Raw genomic sequence first — 18,057 nt, 5'->3', positions numbered from 1 at the left:
AAATCAATTTCTCTTATAAATTCGAACTCATCTAAAAATACAACTAAATTAAGTTACCACTTAAATACTTTTAATATTATTTTATCATTTAACTAAAAAAAGACTCCATTGCGATGCATTTATGCTACTAATTTTATAATGTCAACCACAGCTAGTATTATTATTAAAAATAATAAATTTTGATTATAAATTATATATTTTTTCTATTAAACTTTTAAAAAAATTACTTTATTTTTAAATTAGGTCTTAAGATTATACAAAAGATTTTCTATTAGTCCTATTCCCTCAATTCTTCACAATATGCTAACTTGGTTCTAATTATATGTAGTCGAGATAAGTAAAAAAAAAAAATTATAATTTCATCATTTTATAATTTTTAATATCTGTATTTTAAATATAAAAAATAAAATTAAAAACTATAATAAAAAGATGTATTTTACTGTTAAAAGCATCGATTGATAATCGAGCTATTTTTACTTTGATCAATCATTATTATCATATTTTTCGTATTTGATAATATGGATTTAAAGCTTAATAACGTTATTATTTGACTATTAAATCAATCTCATCGGATCATGTGACTTTTTAAACCGTAATTTAACGGTTAAATAATAATAGCTTATCGAAGTGAATGTAGTTATTAAATTTCAAACTCATATTATCAAATACGAGCAATAATATAATTATAGCTTTACAAATCAAAACTTTATAATGGTGATATACTTTTTTTTTTATCATAATTTGTAAGTATATATCTTTTTTTTTGTCTAAAAATATTACATACTAAAAATTACAAAATAATAAATTCATAAAAAAAATCACATTTTTGTTAAAATCTATTAAAGAATTTATTTCATTTGAAAAAAAAAATACTTGAAAGAGAAAATAAATAGAAATTATAAAATTGAAGGTGATATTTTGGTACTATAAAATACATTAACAAACTAATGTAAGATTGATATGAAAATTTTAACTATTTTATTAGAGTTTAGTTTAGTTATATTTAATTCCACATAAATTTAAATATGTAAAATTATAAATTAACTTTCCATAAATTTCAAATTTACAATAAAAATTCTATAAATTTTATAAATTTTAAATAAATATAGTCTGAAACCCTTTATCTTTATAAATCAAAAAAAATAAAGACCCTTCTTTTACAATTATCTTCAAAATTTTATCTTTTTCTTTCTTTCTTTATTATTCATAATATCATTGTAAATGAACCAATCAAATTAACAATGTATTAAATATCAATATTTTTCTTCTTTTATAATTAAATCTCATTTTAAATGAATAAATAATAAACCAAATATATTTCTAATGTATTAAAATATTATATTTGTCATTTAATATTCTATTTAGAGACATTAATTGTTAAAATTAAATTTAATTGTAATATCTAAAACAATAATAGAATCCCTAACAAAATTAAGAAAAAAAAAACTTAATTGTATATCATATATAACAAGTAATAAGATTACACTATATATATTAGAGAACACAAAACTCTGAAATTGAAGCATTGAGATCATCTTATTGCCACCCCTCATTATTAATAGTAGTGGCAGACTTGGAAGTTTTTAGAGTAGACAAGACTTTCTTAAGTACCGACTCCATTTTTTACCGCACAATAAATTTAAATTTTAATTATTTTAATTTTTATTAGAAGTAATTTGATAATCTATTTTTAGAATTAATAATATATTAAATATTGGTGGATTAATTATTTTATATATATATATATAAATAAATAAATAATAATAATAAATTAGTCAAGAGTGTCCTTGTAGCAGGGAGAATTCATTTGTATTTTTTTTTTTTTATTAAAAAAAATATAACAAAATTCTTTTTCCTCTCCCTTTCTTCTTCTTTCTCGCCCGTCACCCTTTTCTCCCTTCTCCCTCACTCCCTTCCATTTCTGACCACAATCCCACTGCCACCAGCCACCCGACTTCCCTCCTCCTTCCTATTCTCGATGGCGCGTCCTTTTCCCCTTTCTCTCGCTGTTCCCTCGTCGCAGCAAGGAGGAGAAGCCGCCTCCTACATTGCCATCACCGGTTTGACCTCCTGCCGCCGCCCTTTCGCCTATCCGACACCAGGAACGAGCTCCCCACCATCGACAACCCTAAGGCAGCCCCTCCTAGTCGTTTTTCTCCGCCGGTAGCCTTCGTATAGCCTTACCGGAGCCGATTTTCCTCCTCCATGATCTAGCTTTTTTGGCAACAGTTAGGCTGTGATTTTGGTGTTTTTGAACTCCCTGCAACTCAACCTTTGCGTAGCCATCTCTCGATTCGAAATCCAACACTGTAGGCGGTACCGGCTTTCAGATACCGGTGTTTTCCGAACGTGCGAAAGTTCGGATTTTGACTCGATATAATATTATGTAGACTTTGAAAATTATTTTAAAATTGTTAGAAAATATTCTATGTATTAATTGTTAGATATAATTAAATAATTAAATTAATTAATTAATTAGTCGCCTGATTTTAAATTTACTGGAGAAGTTAATATTCTATTATGTAAAATTAGGCTGTGATTAATTGAATTAAATGTGAGGAATATTGTGTGGTTGTATCGGAAATAATATTATTATTTTTGCCGCTATTTTTTTGAATTGTGATTTGGCTTATGTGGCTGAATCGGAAAAATAATACAGTTTTAGTGGTCCGACTCCTGTTAAATAAATGTGGAATATTTGAAGTACGTTATACGGGAAGTAAACGTCTATATTTTGGGAAAGGTTTTGCCCGAGTCGGAATTTTTTAGGTAGTCTAATCTAGAAGTCTGGGCCTAGAAAAAATTAAGAATATCTAATTGAGTTATTTTCATAAATAATTAATCTGTCCATCCAGCCAGCTCCACCCAAGACGTAGGAGCAGACTGCAAAGCGCAGCAAAACTGTGAGTTAAAGTCATATATCCTCTATACATGTGTCATACTAAGTTTTTATATAGCAATTTTGATTAATAATTTCTACATATATTATTATCATTAATATATATATATATATATATATATATATATATATATATATATATATATATATATATATATATTGTTATGGTGGATATTGCTGGAAATTTTTATTCCATATTTAATTAATTAATTGATTTATAAATTTTAGATTAGCTATTTATTATTCATTTAAATAATTATTTTATGAAATTAATTATCCATTTATTATTTACTTAGTTAATTTAATTTATGATTGTAAATTATGTACTGTTTAATATTATTTAATAATTTATTAAATAATAGTTAAGTTGTTTGCTATTTATATATCATTTTTTGCAATGTTAACATTATGATTGTATATTGACTCGGATGAGGCGGCAGTAGAACATGCCACCTGATGGATTGCATCAGGACCGCGTGGGCACTAGTATTAAGTAACCAGACTGGATTTAAGGACTCTAGTTGAGCTTCGCTCTCTAGGCGCCAGTCCTATTAGAATAAGAGAGCTGAAAGACTGCTAGTATTGGGGTTAGGATTCTGCTAAAGTGCTCGTCCCTTATGAGTTAAAAAATTAATTATTTTAAACTATGCCATGACACTTACTTATTAGTTTGTGATGCATCATATTACTTTATTAACCATTTCACATGGATATTTATAGTTGTTTTACTTCAGATATATGATTTTAACTTACTCCCGAGACTAACAGTCTCAATTTTAAATTTTTCAGGTGACAGTTAGGTTCTCCGCCGACTTCTTTTTGCAGCCCGACTCTCCCTTCGCCTTCGGACTTATTGTAATTAAACTTTAACTTCTATATTTTAAATTATTTAGAATTCTAAACTCTCCGCAGTAGTGTACTTAGTATCTTATATTTTAATTTGGTCTGTTAAAGATTATGGGATATTTGCTAATCATCTAGCTTGAGAATTAATTTAATTATGTGCATATTTGTGAGTGAAATGTTGGATTATTCTAATAGTATATAATCATATATGCGTTGAATTGGATCTTTGGCTAATTAGGCTTGCTATGGGTCTCGGTAGCATTAAGCCTACCCATTCCCTAGAGCTGGTCACGGGCCCACAGATCGAGTCGTGATAAAGTTAGTATCAGATTCTAGGTTTAGATTTCCTTCTACCTAGGTTAGCTTCCTTAGCTATTATGGAATTAGGGTCGAGTCTGTCCTTGTATGTTTCGTTGATTCTAGTATCTGCGTTATACGTTCGAAAGTATGTTGTTATTTTGATATCTTATTGTTTATCTTTAAGTTTTGCTATGTCGAGGACTCAAGCGACTGCAGCAGCAGCAGCGACCCAAGAGACCCAAGATGAGGTTTCCACCCAATCAGCCTCACCAGCGCCAGCCCGTGATACCAAGAGGCGGGGTAGGCCTCGAGCGGCAGCTAAGCTTACGATGAGGCTGAGGAGGCACTCGGTGCTAGTGGACTCCTAGTTAAAGAGTTTGTAGCCGACATAACCGGGATGCAGAGAGCTTTAGAGTAGTTGTTGGCTTTTCAGCAACAATAGGCTGCCCAAGGTTTAGGGAGTCGTAGTAGTAGGTCTGGTATCCGGAATCCGGACGAGGTCCCCATGTTTGAGTATACTAAGCTGAGACCCATGGAGTTTGATAAGGTATCTAGGGACCTTTTGAACTTCTTGGATTGGGTTGAGAAGAGGGCATCAATTTTTCACTATTTAAATAAGAGGACCATCAAGATGGCGAGTTTTTATTTGAAAGGGACAGCATCTAAGTAGTTCATGGATTATATTCGTCCTTTCTTGGATGGTATGTAATGGAGACAGTTCAGGGACAGGTACGAGGAGTATAGAAAGAGGTTCGAAAGGCTGGTTAAGGGAGACCTGTCAGTGGCAGACTACACAAGGCAGTTTATGCAGTTGAATGGGTACGCGCCCTATGTTGTGAGGATTGAGGAGCAAACGAACAACAAGTATATTCTGAGGCTTGATCCAGAGTTTGTCTTATTACTTCAGTCTAGGAGGAGCAGCTTCCTAGAGGAGACGGATATGGCCAGACAGATGAAGATAACCTTGCAAGGGTTTAGCCAGGGGATTGACGAAAGTAAGAAAAAGAAGACCAAGACTAAGGGACAGACTAATGCACAGCCAGCTGTGCCATTTTACAGCAATGAAGGCTACTCCGGGCATTTCGACCAATAGGCTGGGCAGAGAGGCTACCGTACTCATAAGAAGGGTAGACATAATCGAAAAGGTAGCCAAAGATTCAATCCAGAACTAGGCTCAGTGGCAATGGGCAGAGTTCTGGTTACAACAGCTCTAATTCTAGAGCCAGCACATGTCAGATGTGCGGTAGGTCAAATAAAGGACTGTGCCTAGTTTTCAGCGGAGCCAGTTTTAGGTGTAGCGAGATAGGTCATATGGCTCGAGCATGTCCTTGATATTTTAGTCAGCCAGCTTTTCCTCAAGACTTGTCTGCTAGTGTGACCCGACAAACTTTTTCTACAGCTCTTAGATATTCTCAAGGTGGATCTCAGTTTGTCGCCCAGCAGGTCATGGTTTTGGAAGTAGGCCTATGGGAGGCCAATCAGGGGGTAGAGTTCAGAGTCAAGCTTCAGGCTCTCAGTAATCAGGCTGTGGGCAGGCAAAACTATTCACTCTCACCTATCAGGATGCGCAAGCCTCTAATGTTGTGGTGTCAGGTATTATTCCATTCTGCTATTTTGAAGCTAGAGTTTTGTTAGACACTGGAGATACTCATTCCTTTGTATCTCCTAGTTTTTCTTTAAGGTTTGGTGTTCAACCGGTTAGACTTTAGGTTTCTATGTCGGTCATTATGCTGTTAAGTGATGCTTTAGAGACTGATGTTATGTTTCAGTTGTGTCCAGTGTCAGTTAAAGATCGAGATTTGATTGCCAATTTAATTCTGTTGGACGTATTGGATTTTGACATAATTTTAGAAATGGATTGGTTGGCGATGCATTATGCCATGTTAGACTGCCAGGAGAAGCAAGTAACTTTTCAAATTTTGGGAGACTCGGAGTTTCATTTTAAAGGTGAGTAGATATCCTCCCCATCGAATCTCGTGTCAGCCATTACGGGTAGATGGATGCTTCGTCGTAGATGTCTGGGATATATGGGGTATCTGGCATTAGTGAGGGATATCTCAGTAGAAAAAGGTAGAATTGAGGACGTTCCAGTGGTCTGCGAATTTCTCGATGTATTTCTAGAAGAGCTACTAGAATTGCCGTCTGATAGAGAGATAGAGTTCTGCATCGATGTGATATCGGGTACAACTCCTATTTCTATGCCACCCTACCAAATGGCACCAGCAGAATTAAAGGAGTTAAAGGAGCAATTGCAGGACCTCATGGATAAGGGTCTTATCAGACTCAGTACGTCTCCGTGAGGCGCTCCTGTTCTGTTTATAAAGAAGAAGGATGGTACCTTGCACCTCTATATTAACTACCGGCAGCTGAATAAAGCGATGATTCGTAATAAGTATCCACTTCCTCGCATCAATGATCTATTCAATCAGCTTCAAAGAGCCACATGCTTTTTCAATAGTGATTTACGATCGGGGTATCATCAATTGAGGATTCGTGAGGAAGACATTACAAAGACAGTGTTCAGGATGGGTTATGGGCATTAAAATTTTTTGGTAATGTTGTTTGGACTCACTAATGCTCATGCAACCTTCATAGACATGATGAACCGGGTGTTCAAGCCGTTCCTGGATAACTCTGTCATTGTATTCATTGATGATATCTTGGTGTACTCCAAAAGCGAAGAGGAGCTCGTGTGACATCTGAGAATGGTACTTCATACGTTGAAGAGCATCAATTGTATGCTAAATTCTCCAAGTGTGAGTTTTGGTTAGAAAGCGTTGCTTTTCTAGATCACATGATGTCTAGAGAGGGTATTCAAGTGGACTATAAAAAAGTGGAGGCGGTGACTGACTGGCAGAGACCTACCACGGTGACAGAGACTCGTAGCTTTCTAGGTCACGTGGTGTCTAGAGAGAGTATTCAAGTGGACTCCAAGAAGGTGGAGACGGTGACTGACTGGCAGAGACCTACCACGGTGAAAGAAATTCGTAGCTTTCTAGGTTTGGCAGGCTACTACCGCCGATTCGTGCAAGATTTCTCTAGGATAGCAGCACCTTTGACTAGGCTGACTCAGAAGAATGTCAGATTTCAATGGACTAACGCGTGTGAAAGAAGTTTTCAGAGGCTAAAAGACTATTTGACTTCAGCTCCGGTGTTGATCTTACTCTCTAGGACTAGTGGATTCATAGTATATTGCGACAAATCAGCGGTAGTAGCCTAAACTGCTTGACCCTTATAAGTTAAAAATTAATTATTTTAAATTATACTATGATACTTCCTTATTAGTTTGTGATGTATCATATTATCTTATCAATAATGCATATGGATATTTATGGTTTTTTTTACTTTAGATATATGATTTTAACTCACTCCCAAGACTGACAGTGTCAATTTCAAATTTTTTTAGGTGACAGTTAGGTTCTCCGCTGACTTCTTTTTGCAGCCCAACTTGCCCTTCCCTTTCGGGCTTATTGTAATTAAACCTTAACTTTTGTATTTTAAATTATTTAGAATTCTATACTCCCCGCAATAGTGTACTTGGTATTTTATATTTTAATTTGGTCTGTTAAAGATTATGGGATATTTGCTAGTAATCTAACTGGAGAATTAATTTAATTATGTGCATATTTGTGAGTGAAATGTTGAGTTGTTTTAATAGTATATAATCATGTATGTGTTTAATTGGATCTTTGGCTAATCAGGCTTACTACGAGTTTCGATGGCCTTAAATCTACCCATTTCTTATCGCAGGTCATGGATCACAGATCGGGTTGTCACACAATCAAACTCAACCATAACTTCTTCTTTTTTTTAAATAATAGTAAATATGATTAGTATGTTAGTTTGTTAGATTAGAAGTAAAGAAAAACCTCTTTTTATAAAATAAAAATAAACTATTATATCTTAAAAGTATAGATTTCAAATTAAAATTAGAGGGGGTAGTCGGACGGATATTTCTGGATACTCGATCCAACCAAACTCTAATAGGACGGATATAAGTAGTTATAAACGGATTTGAAATTAAATTTTAATATCTATATAGGATTCGGGTTAGGTTCAGATTTGAACCTTTAGATACTTGCTATCTGAACTCAATTATTTAAATGGATATAAGTATAGAGTACTCGAATCCGATATTTGATACCTATTTAAATATTATACATATATACTATGTGTAAGTAATAAACAAATAAGAAAAATTATGTAAATTTTTATTTAAGATTACATGGTTTAGAATTTAAAATTTTATTTTATTTTATTAGTCTTTGTTAATATATTTTAAAATTTAATTATTATAAATGGGTTCGTAAACGGATATCTATTTAATTTTTAAATATTTATTTAAATAAATATTTATCGGTTTGGATAGTATAATAATATTTTTATTCAGATTTGAGACAGAGTTAGATAATAAAAATAATTTTCTTAATAAATTTAATAATATATTTTAACCAGATTTAAATTCGAATAATTTTAATTGAGCGGATAACTACTACCATTTCTACTTAAGACCTTAACCACGGACAAATAAGTGTTTGGCCAGCATAACCGCGGTAATTAAACTCAATCGTACGTCATCGAATTTCTTGTACCCTAATTTACATATACTTGTACCATAAAATTAATTTAATTTATTAATTTGAATAAATTTCTTTCTATACTTTACTTTTTTTTTTGTTCTAACGGTAATGATTGTTTATATAATTTTCAATTCGCTGTAAATTTGACCAGGTTAGCTGTCATAATTGCCATTCTTTAATTTTATTTTATTTTTCTTTTACCACCGAGCTTCGTGATTACAATCTTGCGGGTCATGGACGGCACATTATTATTATTACTATGGTATTATTTAATAATGGTTCCTGACTGCAAGTGCAATAAAGTACCAAAACCAATGATTAAATACTTAGAATTTTATAATGCCACTAACATTTTACTACTCTTCTTGCTTTGAACCACACCCTCATGCAACTAGTCCTGCCATATTTAATTTAGGTATTATCTCTTGAATATATAGAACCCAATAATCAAATGGTTATGTTATGGTTTGTGTTCTCTTTCTATTTGTTAAGCATGTATACCCATCAGTCATTTAATTGTCAATTTGTTTGGTTTCAACTGTTCATGCTTATATGCTACTAGTTCACGGTAATATTTACCCATAATTGTTCATTAGCATGTTGAATAATTTGTCAATGCAGTTATGTAATGATGAAAATTAGAAGATACTACTTTTGTTGGTGTTATTTCATTTGTCATATTTATCCTTTTTTTAGTTCAAACTATAACTTCATTTCTTAAAAATTTAATGTAATTAAAAAAAAAAGAAAAAAATAGACAAATACATATTTATATATATGCGACAAAATAGTTTTATTTCATATAATTTAAAAAGAAAGATTTTACACTTATATATTTAATTTGATAGTAAACATATGTTTTAATTTTAGATCGGATTTCACTTTTACTAAAAATAAAAAATTATTATTTATCATATATAAGCCGTTCTCATTTGAATTTTCCATTCAATAAAGAATTATGCAAAAATTTTAATTTATGTGTTTTTATTTCAATTTTTTTTTTTTTTTTTTTTTTTTTGCGATTTTGATGTACTCTCTTGTATAAATAAATCTAAGAAAATCATGACAATAATACATGAAATGCTTAAAAAGGGGGCTAGTAGATAATGATTGATGAGCACTAAAGGGAAGTTCTATGTTCCTGTCCAAAAAATGATCAAATTATTATTGCTTATGTTTCAGGATCATGATGATGACATAAACTAGAAGAGGTTATCTTGAACTCAAAGAGACCAAAAAGATTAACCTTCTATTCTGTCTTGTTGTCCTTTGGGTTAGTTAGTTGCCCTTGCCCTATCAATAAAATTTGTGTCAATTTTGAGAATGTTAGGTAAGCATCCAATTTATTGAAAGTGTTAGTTAGATCAAGATACTGGTAAAGCAAAGATAATATATAAAAAGAAAAAGACCAAGTCTTCTTTTTTTCTTTTTTGGTTTTATTTATTTATTTATTTATTTTTTCCTCTTCATTCAAATAATAATAACTAAACACACTGCCCAAAGCCAATAGCATATGATCAATAAATTTGGTTAGTTATATATATGCTTGGGAAAGTTTTGGACTCCTCAGCCTGCAGCTCAATTTATGAGTATTATTTTGGTTCTGCCTCATATAAGGTAAACATTTTCTTTTTAGGGCAGTAAATAAATTAAAAATCTCTCTTGGTTCAATAAAATTTTATTTGAATTTATCAAGGCTCATTTAATTATTGAGCCAATTTTAAATCAAACAAAATATGGTCTGTCAGTTCATAAGTCAGCTCTTTAATATATCTATATGTGAATCAACTCATATAATAAAGTGTTATTAGTTTTTTATTTAATTAATTAATTAATTTATTTATTTATCAATCATAAACTCAAAATATCTATTTAAAATATTTTTGATATTCAAGTTTTAAATGAATATATTATAGTTTATATAATAAATATTTTATTTTTAATAAGTTATAAATAATTTAATTTATATTATTTATTAAATTAGTTCAAACTTGATTAAGCTTATTTAATCGCCATTAAACTCAAATAAATTTGGTGAATTTGGCTTGAGCTCGGCTTAATAATAAAAAAAATCAAATTTAAATCAATAAAGCTCTTTGTTTGGTTGAATTTGTTTCTTTTTTTCCTTTTCAAAAGAAATGGAACCTTTTTCTTTTCATTCCACATCAAAGACACTGTATTCTTATCAAATAAATATAAATTATTTGATATTAGACTTTGTTTCTTCATTTAAATGATTGCAATTTGTTCTTCTCCACTCTAAAATGTCCTGTTTTAAATAAAAATTTAAACATTACAAATTCTGGTCCCAAAATGATTAAAATTATAAAATCTATGAACAAAATCAGTAAAAGTGTTAAATAAAATTAAAATTCTAAAAATCAAGAAATAATATTATAACTTTTCAATAAACTAAAAGTATCAAGTGTGAGTACATGGAGTTTAAGAAAATTTGGTCCAATAATCTTGCTTTGTTAGGTATATAATTATTTTTGGTCTTAGGTCACAAAATGGAATAAGGCATTAATGTTCTCAAGATTATTACATGCCCTAAGCCTCTAGTTTTGGGCTGCTTTGGACATGATTAGAGTAGGTCATTTTAAACCCATTAACATTATTTGTCCAGCTAGCCCACTCCTAAATCTGCAATTATGCTATTTATTATCATTTTTATCTATTTTATGATGAGATATTTATTATTCGCTAAATATAATATATTTTTTCATTTATAGTAAACTCAATAGATTATGGGCTATACGATAGAGACTATCAACTCTTTATATTCGCTATAAAAGTGATATTTCATTTATAATGCAGATGTGAGAATTTGAACTCCAGACGTGCATCTCTCGGGGCGGAGAACGTTCTTTATCATATAAGCTCGCCTTTTAAATTATTTTAGCAAAGTATTTTCTTTTGTCTGAGAAGAGATTTTAAGCAAAATTAAACTGATAATAATGAACATTTAAAGTGGGATATGTTTGGAAATGGTGGTCAGAATATGGAAGCACATGATATTCATATGGACCCAACTTGGCCCGGGACAGTCTCAATCCACATGCAACAATAAAACTTTTAGAAATAAAAGTTAATGGGAAATCTCATTGCCATACAATGTGCAGAATTTTCAAAGTTATTGGAGGACATTTTTCATTCACGAAATATTATTATTACTTTTATTTATGTTTATATTTAAATAAAAAACGATTTTTAAAAAATATTTAAATATTCCTTAGGATATTTTTTATTATAAAAATGATATTTTTTAAAATAAAGAATATTATTAGAAATATTCTAAGTTAATTGTATAACAAATCAAAATAGCTTAGGCCGTTTTTATAAAAACTGTAATATCAACTCAAGTATATATAATTTGAGGCCTGACACTCTTGGGTCCACCTAGATTATAAGATAATAAAAATATAAGATAAAAAATAAATTATTGAATTAAAAATAACTTTACCATAGTAAAAGAAAAACTAATTTATACAAGAAAAAAGGTATGTAATTTGAACTCTAAAATATAAAATTATATGTAAATTTTTGTTAAGAATTTATAAAATTGGTATCTACCAAACACATCCTAGTAAATTTTCTCTTAGAGTTTCATGTCTTGGCCATTAGTTGGGCAATATAATTTTTTGTCCTTCATTTGGTTGGTTTGTCCATAGGCACAAATGATGGAGTTTTTGGCCCTCCTACAAGGTTTAGTTTAGGCATTATGAAGTTGCATTAATGTTCCTTTTTTCTTCTTCACTTTTATGTAAAAGTCACATAATCGCACATTATATGTAAAAAGATTAAATGAACCGTCTAACAAAATTTTAAATGAAAAGTTAGGGAGACCAATATTAGTAGATATTCAATAAAGAAATCATTGCCGGGATAGAAATAGTTTGTATCGTTTCAAAAATGGTTCATGCTCTTGGAAACACCATTGGTAAAATCTTTTGATAGATTGTAAATGAACCAAATGTTCTGTGAACTATTGGGAGTTCAATTTTAGAGCTCGATAACTTTATCGAGTCAAATTTGAGCTTAACAGAGTTTAGTTTGTTATTGGCTCACAAACCTACTCGTGAGCTCGAGCTCGAGCTTAGTTCTTTTAAAAACTCACGAATAGGCTCATGAGTAGACTCATTTGTGAGCTTGTATATAGAGTCGTCTAATGATTCAATTATATATAATATAATATAATATAATAATAATAATAATATATTTTTATATTTTTTATATTACCTATTATTTGGTGGAAATTCCCACAATATTATACTCCATTGTCCCTCTTTCCTGTAAAGTAGTCACTACCTGAGCCACAGAAGACGCTTTTTGCCCAATAGCTACATAAACACATATTACATTTTGTTCTTATTGATTGAGAATTGTATCTGTGGCGAGCCATGAAAAAGATTCAACAAAAGACAGAAATTCTCTTATCCCATCGAAAAAATATCATCTAATAATTATCTATGACTGTTTATCTCTCTAGCATGACCACTTGATTAAATGTGGAGGAAAGTGGGATAAATAGTGCCATATGTGTATAAGGTAAACGAACCGTTAAAATTGAATTGCGCTTTGACTTCTATAATCAGATTAATTATGAATTTCTAAATTCTTTTACCATAATTTGCTTAGATCCTAATTAAATACTGTTGGAAGTAATATATTTAATGCAAAAAAATCAAATTGAGAACAAAAACTAAAGATTTTGATTGAAAAAAATTAATTTGCATTAATAATAATATTAATATTGATGGAAATTGAAATAACAATTTAAAATTGAAAAGTTTGAATTGAAGCAAGGCTTGTATTTGAAAAGTACTAAAATTGAAATAAACAAAGTTTTAATAATTGAAAATGTTTGAATGAACTTGCTATAGAATTTGTTTGTTGTTGTTGTTGTTGTCCAGCCCTATTTGTTCGTTACTCTCTTCTTCTATTTATAGAGTGCTCCAAGTTAACTGCATCTTGAGGAAATAAATATTGGAGAACCTCGTTATCTCAGCTACTTAGGGAGTTATTTTCTAGAGAGTGCCTGGTAACTCCTATCTTCGTACACTAATTGTCAGTTTGTACTCCACTTTTATACTCCTTTTGTAAACCGTTGACCCACTATAATAATTAATTAATTAATTTGGACTAAAAATTTCTACTTTCTAATAATTTGGGCTTAAAAAATAATTATGGTGCCAATACCTATATAATATATATAAATATATATATATATATAATAATAATTATTATTATATAAGAACAATTAATAATTAATATTAAAAAATACTTAATGAACTTGAGCTTAAATTTGAGTATTTTTCATTATATAATTATTTATTGAATCGAACTTGAGCTTAGCTTATTTAACATAATTAATAAATTATTTATGTACTAAGTTCGAACTACTTGCAAGTTTAATCATTTTAAAATGGGCCGAGCTCAAACTTGAATGTAAGAATTCGAATCGAGCCTTATTAGATTGAACTGAATTGAGCTATTGTTCGTCAAAATTCAGCTTAATTCTTTTAGAGCCTTATCAATATGTAAATTTTGATAGATATCAATTACTTTTTTATTTATATGGGAGGGCGAACTAAAATCTTGGTAGGAATCATTTTTTTTTAATTTAAAGAGTTAATGGGTTGTGAATATAATTTTATTAAGCTCGCTATAAAAGCAAAAACTTATGTAATAAGTAGAAGAAGGCTCAACCTTAATACCTATTATTTTCATGAACAAATGCTTTTGCCACGCCAGTTAAGTTTCATGGTATCAATCGCTTTCACAGCTTAATGAATTCTTAGTTTTCTTGTGTTTTAAAGTACTACCTGGGATATAAAAGCCCCTAATCACCAGGCAGTACCCTTTTTCATTTTAAGCTAATTGATAAGTGCACAAGTGCTCTTAAATTGGAAATCCTTTGTTGATTTTTCGAAAATGATGAGTATTAACTCTCAGAATGCTCTATGAAATACATTAAAATTAACAGTCCATATTAATGAACTGATGCCTCAATGTTAGGGTTCTGCTTGAAGGAGTTCCTTCGTGCTGTAGCCAGGACAGTCTTGTCTGCAAACTATGAAATGTGCCGCTCCAGCAACTGTTGAGAAAACACACACACACACACACACACACATACATATATATATATATATATATATATATTCATTTAAGTAGTTCAATGAATGATAAGTAATTAGATGGAAGAAAATATAGAACAATGGTTTTTCTGATGGTAACTAACCTGTAGAAATTGTAAGAGCTTGAGCAGTGTGGTTGAGATTGGCTCTGGCCCAAGGCAACATCCTTACACTGGCCAGCTGCATCAGTAACAGAAACCCTTTTAAGTCCTTAGTTTTCTAATTTGTTTCTTGAACATAAATTGTAGAAAAATGAAAGGAAGACGACTTACATTTGGAAGGGCAGTGGCAATGCTAGCAACAAGGCTGCTTTTGCTCCTGCAACTACGCCTTCTGTTCATCCATCAAAACAGACCTTAATTAATTTTTGTCCACCTTACTTTTCTTTTTATATATAAAAAAAAATAGCAAAGATTTCATTAAACTATTTCGTGGTCCAATTTATTTTCATTTTAAAGTTTGGGATTTATATTTTATCATTTTAATAATACTCTTTGAATATGAGTATTAATAAAAAACAGTCAAATTGCACGACACTATTAGCAGATGTTGATATGGTAATTGAAAAAATAATAGCTATTATATTTCATGTTAGAATTTTTTTAACTGTACTATAGAATTTAATTATTATTTACTAACGATTATATTCATAAAATACTAAAATGATAAAAATAAATTACAAATGTTAAAGTAAAAATATGTTAAATACGTAATAGTTCAGTGAATTGTTTTCAAAAAATTATTATAACCTCATAAATAATTGGACTCAACGGTAGAAATAATGAGCATTAGCTGAAAGTAATAAGTTATCACCATATCCATCATGGCACCATGACGCTGGCCATCAAAATTGACCATGACCCGGCCGTGTTTTAGTCCCAATCTCTTGATTAAAGTTTCTATTTAATGTTACTCCTTCAAATTAGGATTGAAAAAAACAAAAAGAAAAAGGGTTCGTGGCCCCCTTCAGGCCTCTTCTTTCACCCATTTAATAATTTGGAACATCCAACATAAGAAATTCACTTGGAAAAGTATGACACATGCATGTCAAAAAGATTAATCCAAAGTACCCAGAAAGAGCATGTTGATGAAAGAACAGTCATAATTGGTAGAAGTGAAGCCATGCTGAAGAGAAAGCTAAACTACAAAGACATAAACAAAAGAGAGGTAGAAGAAAGGAGTCATTACCATGAGAGCAACGCTTTGCCATGGCCAGCTTTTGGTCAAGTGAAGCCAGGCTACAATTTCTCTCAAGAGTCGTTACTTTTTGCTTCTTTTAAATTGGTAATGTTGTATTTGGACATACCAAACTTCAAGCTCTATTCATAAATCAGATGGCTACTTGTCACTGGAACCCATCATACTCAAGACCCATTATTAGATGGATTTGGCCTCTTGGATATTCTTTTACATAAATATTAAATAGTTAAGGAGTCACTAAGAAGAGATCATTAGAAGAAATTCGTACTAACTACTAACAAAGCCACTGGTTGGCTTAGTAAAACAGAAGCAGCCATTTTTGGCTTTCTCGGAGTGGGCTGTGTATGGTCCTCCTATGGACCTGGAGCTGGTTCTGGAACATATTTTATTTCTGGAATCTTGTCCTTGAGTTGTAAGTCAATGGCTTTGGATAAAAAAAAAAAAATATATATATATATATAGAATTAATTTAAAGCGGATGATTTTTATGAATGGTAAAATACTTTAGAGGTTTCGTCTAGGAAGGAACCTGAGGTTTTGATGTATACATAGGAAAAGAAGTGTGTAATGAAAAATACAAGCACAGCTTGGAGATGGATTTTTTTTATCTATTTTTTAACAAATAATGAAAATTTCTATTCTATCCGACTCTTAAAAAGTCTTTAATGCAGCTGCATATTCAAGATGGTAAAATAAATTTTTAAATTTTTTTAATACAGCTGTATATTCAAAATTCAAACTCGAGACTTTAGTTAACCATTTTATCTATGTGCATTAAAAAAAAATCTATTTATATATCTTGAATCAAGTTTCTTATAAAGCTTTTAAGATTTTCATCTAGTCTAAATGTTTGTCTGAGACTATATAAAGGAATGTCAAAGCACATTTGAGGGTTAGAACAAGGAGATGTTGCATGAATATTGAAATATGCTTAACCTATACAGCCATTGTACATAGGTTGTTATCCACATGTTTTTTAACGGTTATTTTTACTTCCACGTGGCTTGTCATCTTCCAATAGATGACGTTTTTCTTCTAAGAATTATTTTTTTTTTATTTTTTTTTACACTGAACTAAAAGTAAAATTATGAAACTCATCAAAAATTATGTTTATCTTTGTTGCTCTATCACTAGACAAAAATGTTTCATATGTCTTTTATGCATAACCCACAACTGCAAAAGACTTGTCCAAAAAAAAAAGACTCATGCCTTCTTATATCTAATACATAATTTTTATTATTTTAATTTCATCATCACTATAATTTTAACTTTTAGTAAAATTAATTTTTTATTCAGATGCGTTATACGTAAATTTATATTTAATAAATTAAATAATATACTAATTTATTTAATAAATTAATATGTAAATTATATTAAATATCTGTAATAGCTCTAATTTTTATTAATATACTATAAATGTCTATCTAAATATAAATATAAATATAAATAAAAACTTATTTGGCAGAATTCCACCATTTCAATCAAAATATTCTTTTAGTGCAATATTTTTTTTGGTTGTTCTTTATATTAGTGTTTATGGGTTATTTTTCTTCATATTCATTTTTTGTGCTATTTAATTTTTTCCTAATTTCTTAAACAATTATCTGTTAAAAAATATGTTCTTTTCCTATATAATAGAATCATATTCTTTTTTTAATAGTTTATCCAACGTTCCTATATAATCATTATTAAGGGTCTTTATATCTTTTTATCAATCATTAATTATTCTTTATTCTTTATTTTTATTAGTTAATTATAAAATCCCAACTGAGTTTAGGTTTTTAGCTAAATGTCTCTAATCCTACAAATATTTTAATTAATAAAAACTATCCAATTAAATACGTAATTATTTTTATATATTAGCTGAAATTTATAGGATAAGTATAAAAGGATGACCAATTACTTGCAAAATGTCATCTGGATGAAAATGAAGTTTTTGTGGAATGAACGGATATTATTTCCCTAATATTAACTCCATTTTTATTGAAAGTTTTACTCAAGACAGAATAAATAAAATTCTAATTGTTGTAGGCTCCTTATGGGGTGGGTTCTTAAGGTTGTCTTTGATTCAACTCAGGTAATAGTTGATGACTGA

The 18,057-nt window shown here is 30.2% G+C and overlaps 1 long non-coding RNA gene and 1 pseudogene across 1 annotated transcript; one reads left to right on the top strand and one right to left on the bottom strand.

The window, feature by feature from the left end:
• The first annotated feature begins 1,770 nt into the window (after positions 1-1,770).
• LOC125369428 lies at positions 1,771-7,572 on the top strand. The gene is made up of 3 exons (XR_007215024.1): positions 1,771-2,903; positions 3,689-3,754; positions 7,452-7,572. It is a non-coding gene; the product is annotated as an uncharacterized LOC125369428 (long non-coding RNA).
• Positions 7,573-14,617: 7,045 nt separating this feature from the next.
• Positions 14,618-16,038, bottom strand: LOC8276563 (annotated as a pseudogene).
• Positions 16,039-18,057: the final 2,019 nt, after the last annotated feature.

This window comes from Ricinus communis, chromosome 3 (genome assembly GCF_019578655.1).
Source record: "Ricinus communis isolate WT05 ecotype wild-type chromosome 3, ASM1957865v1, whole genome shotgun sequence".
Taxonomy (NCBI): Eukaryota; Viridiplantae; Streptophyta; class Magnoliopsida; order Malpighiales; family Euphorbiaceae; genus Ricinus; species Ricinus communis.
Note: the sequence above shows the minus strand (reverse complement) of the source record. Positions and strands in the feature narration are given on the sequence as shown.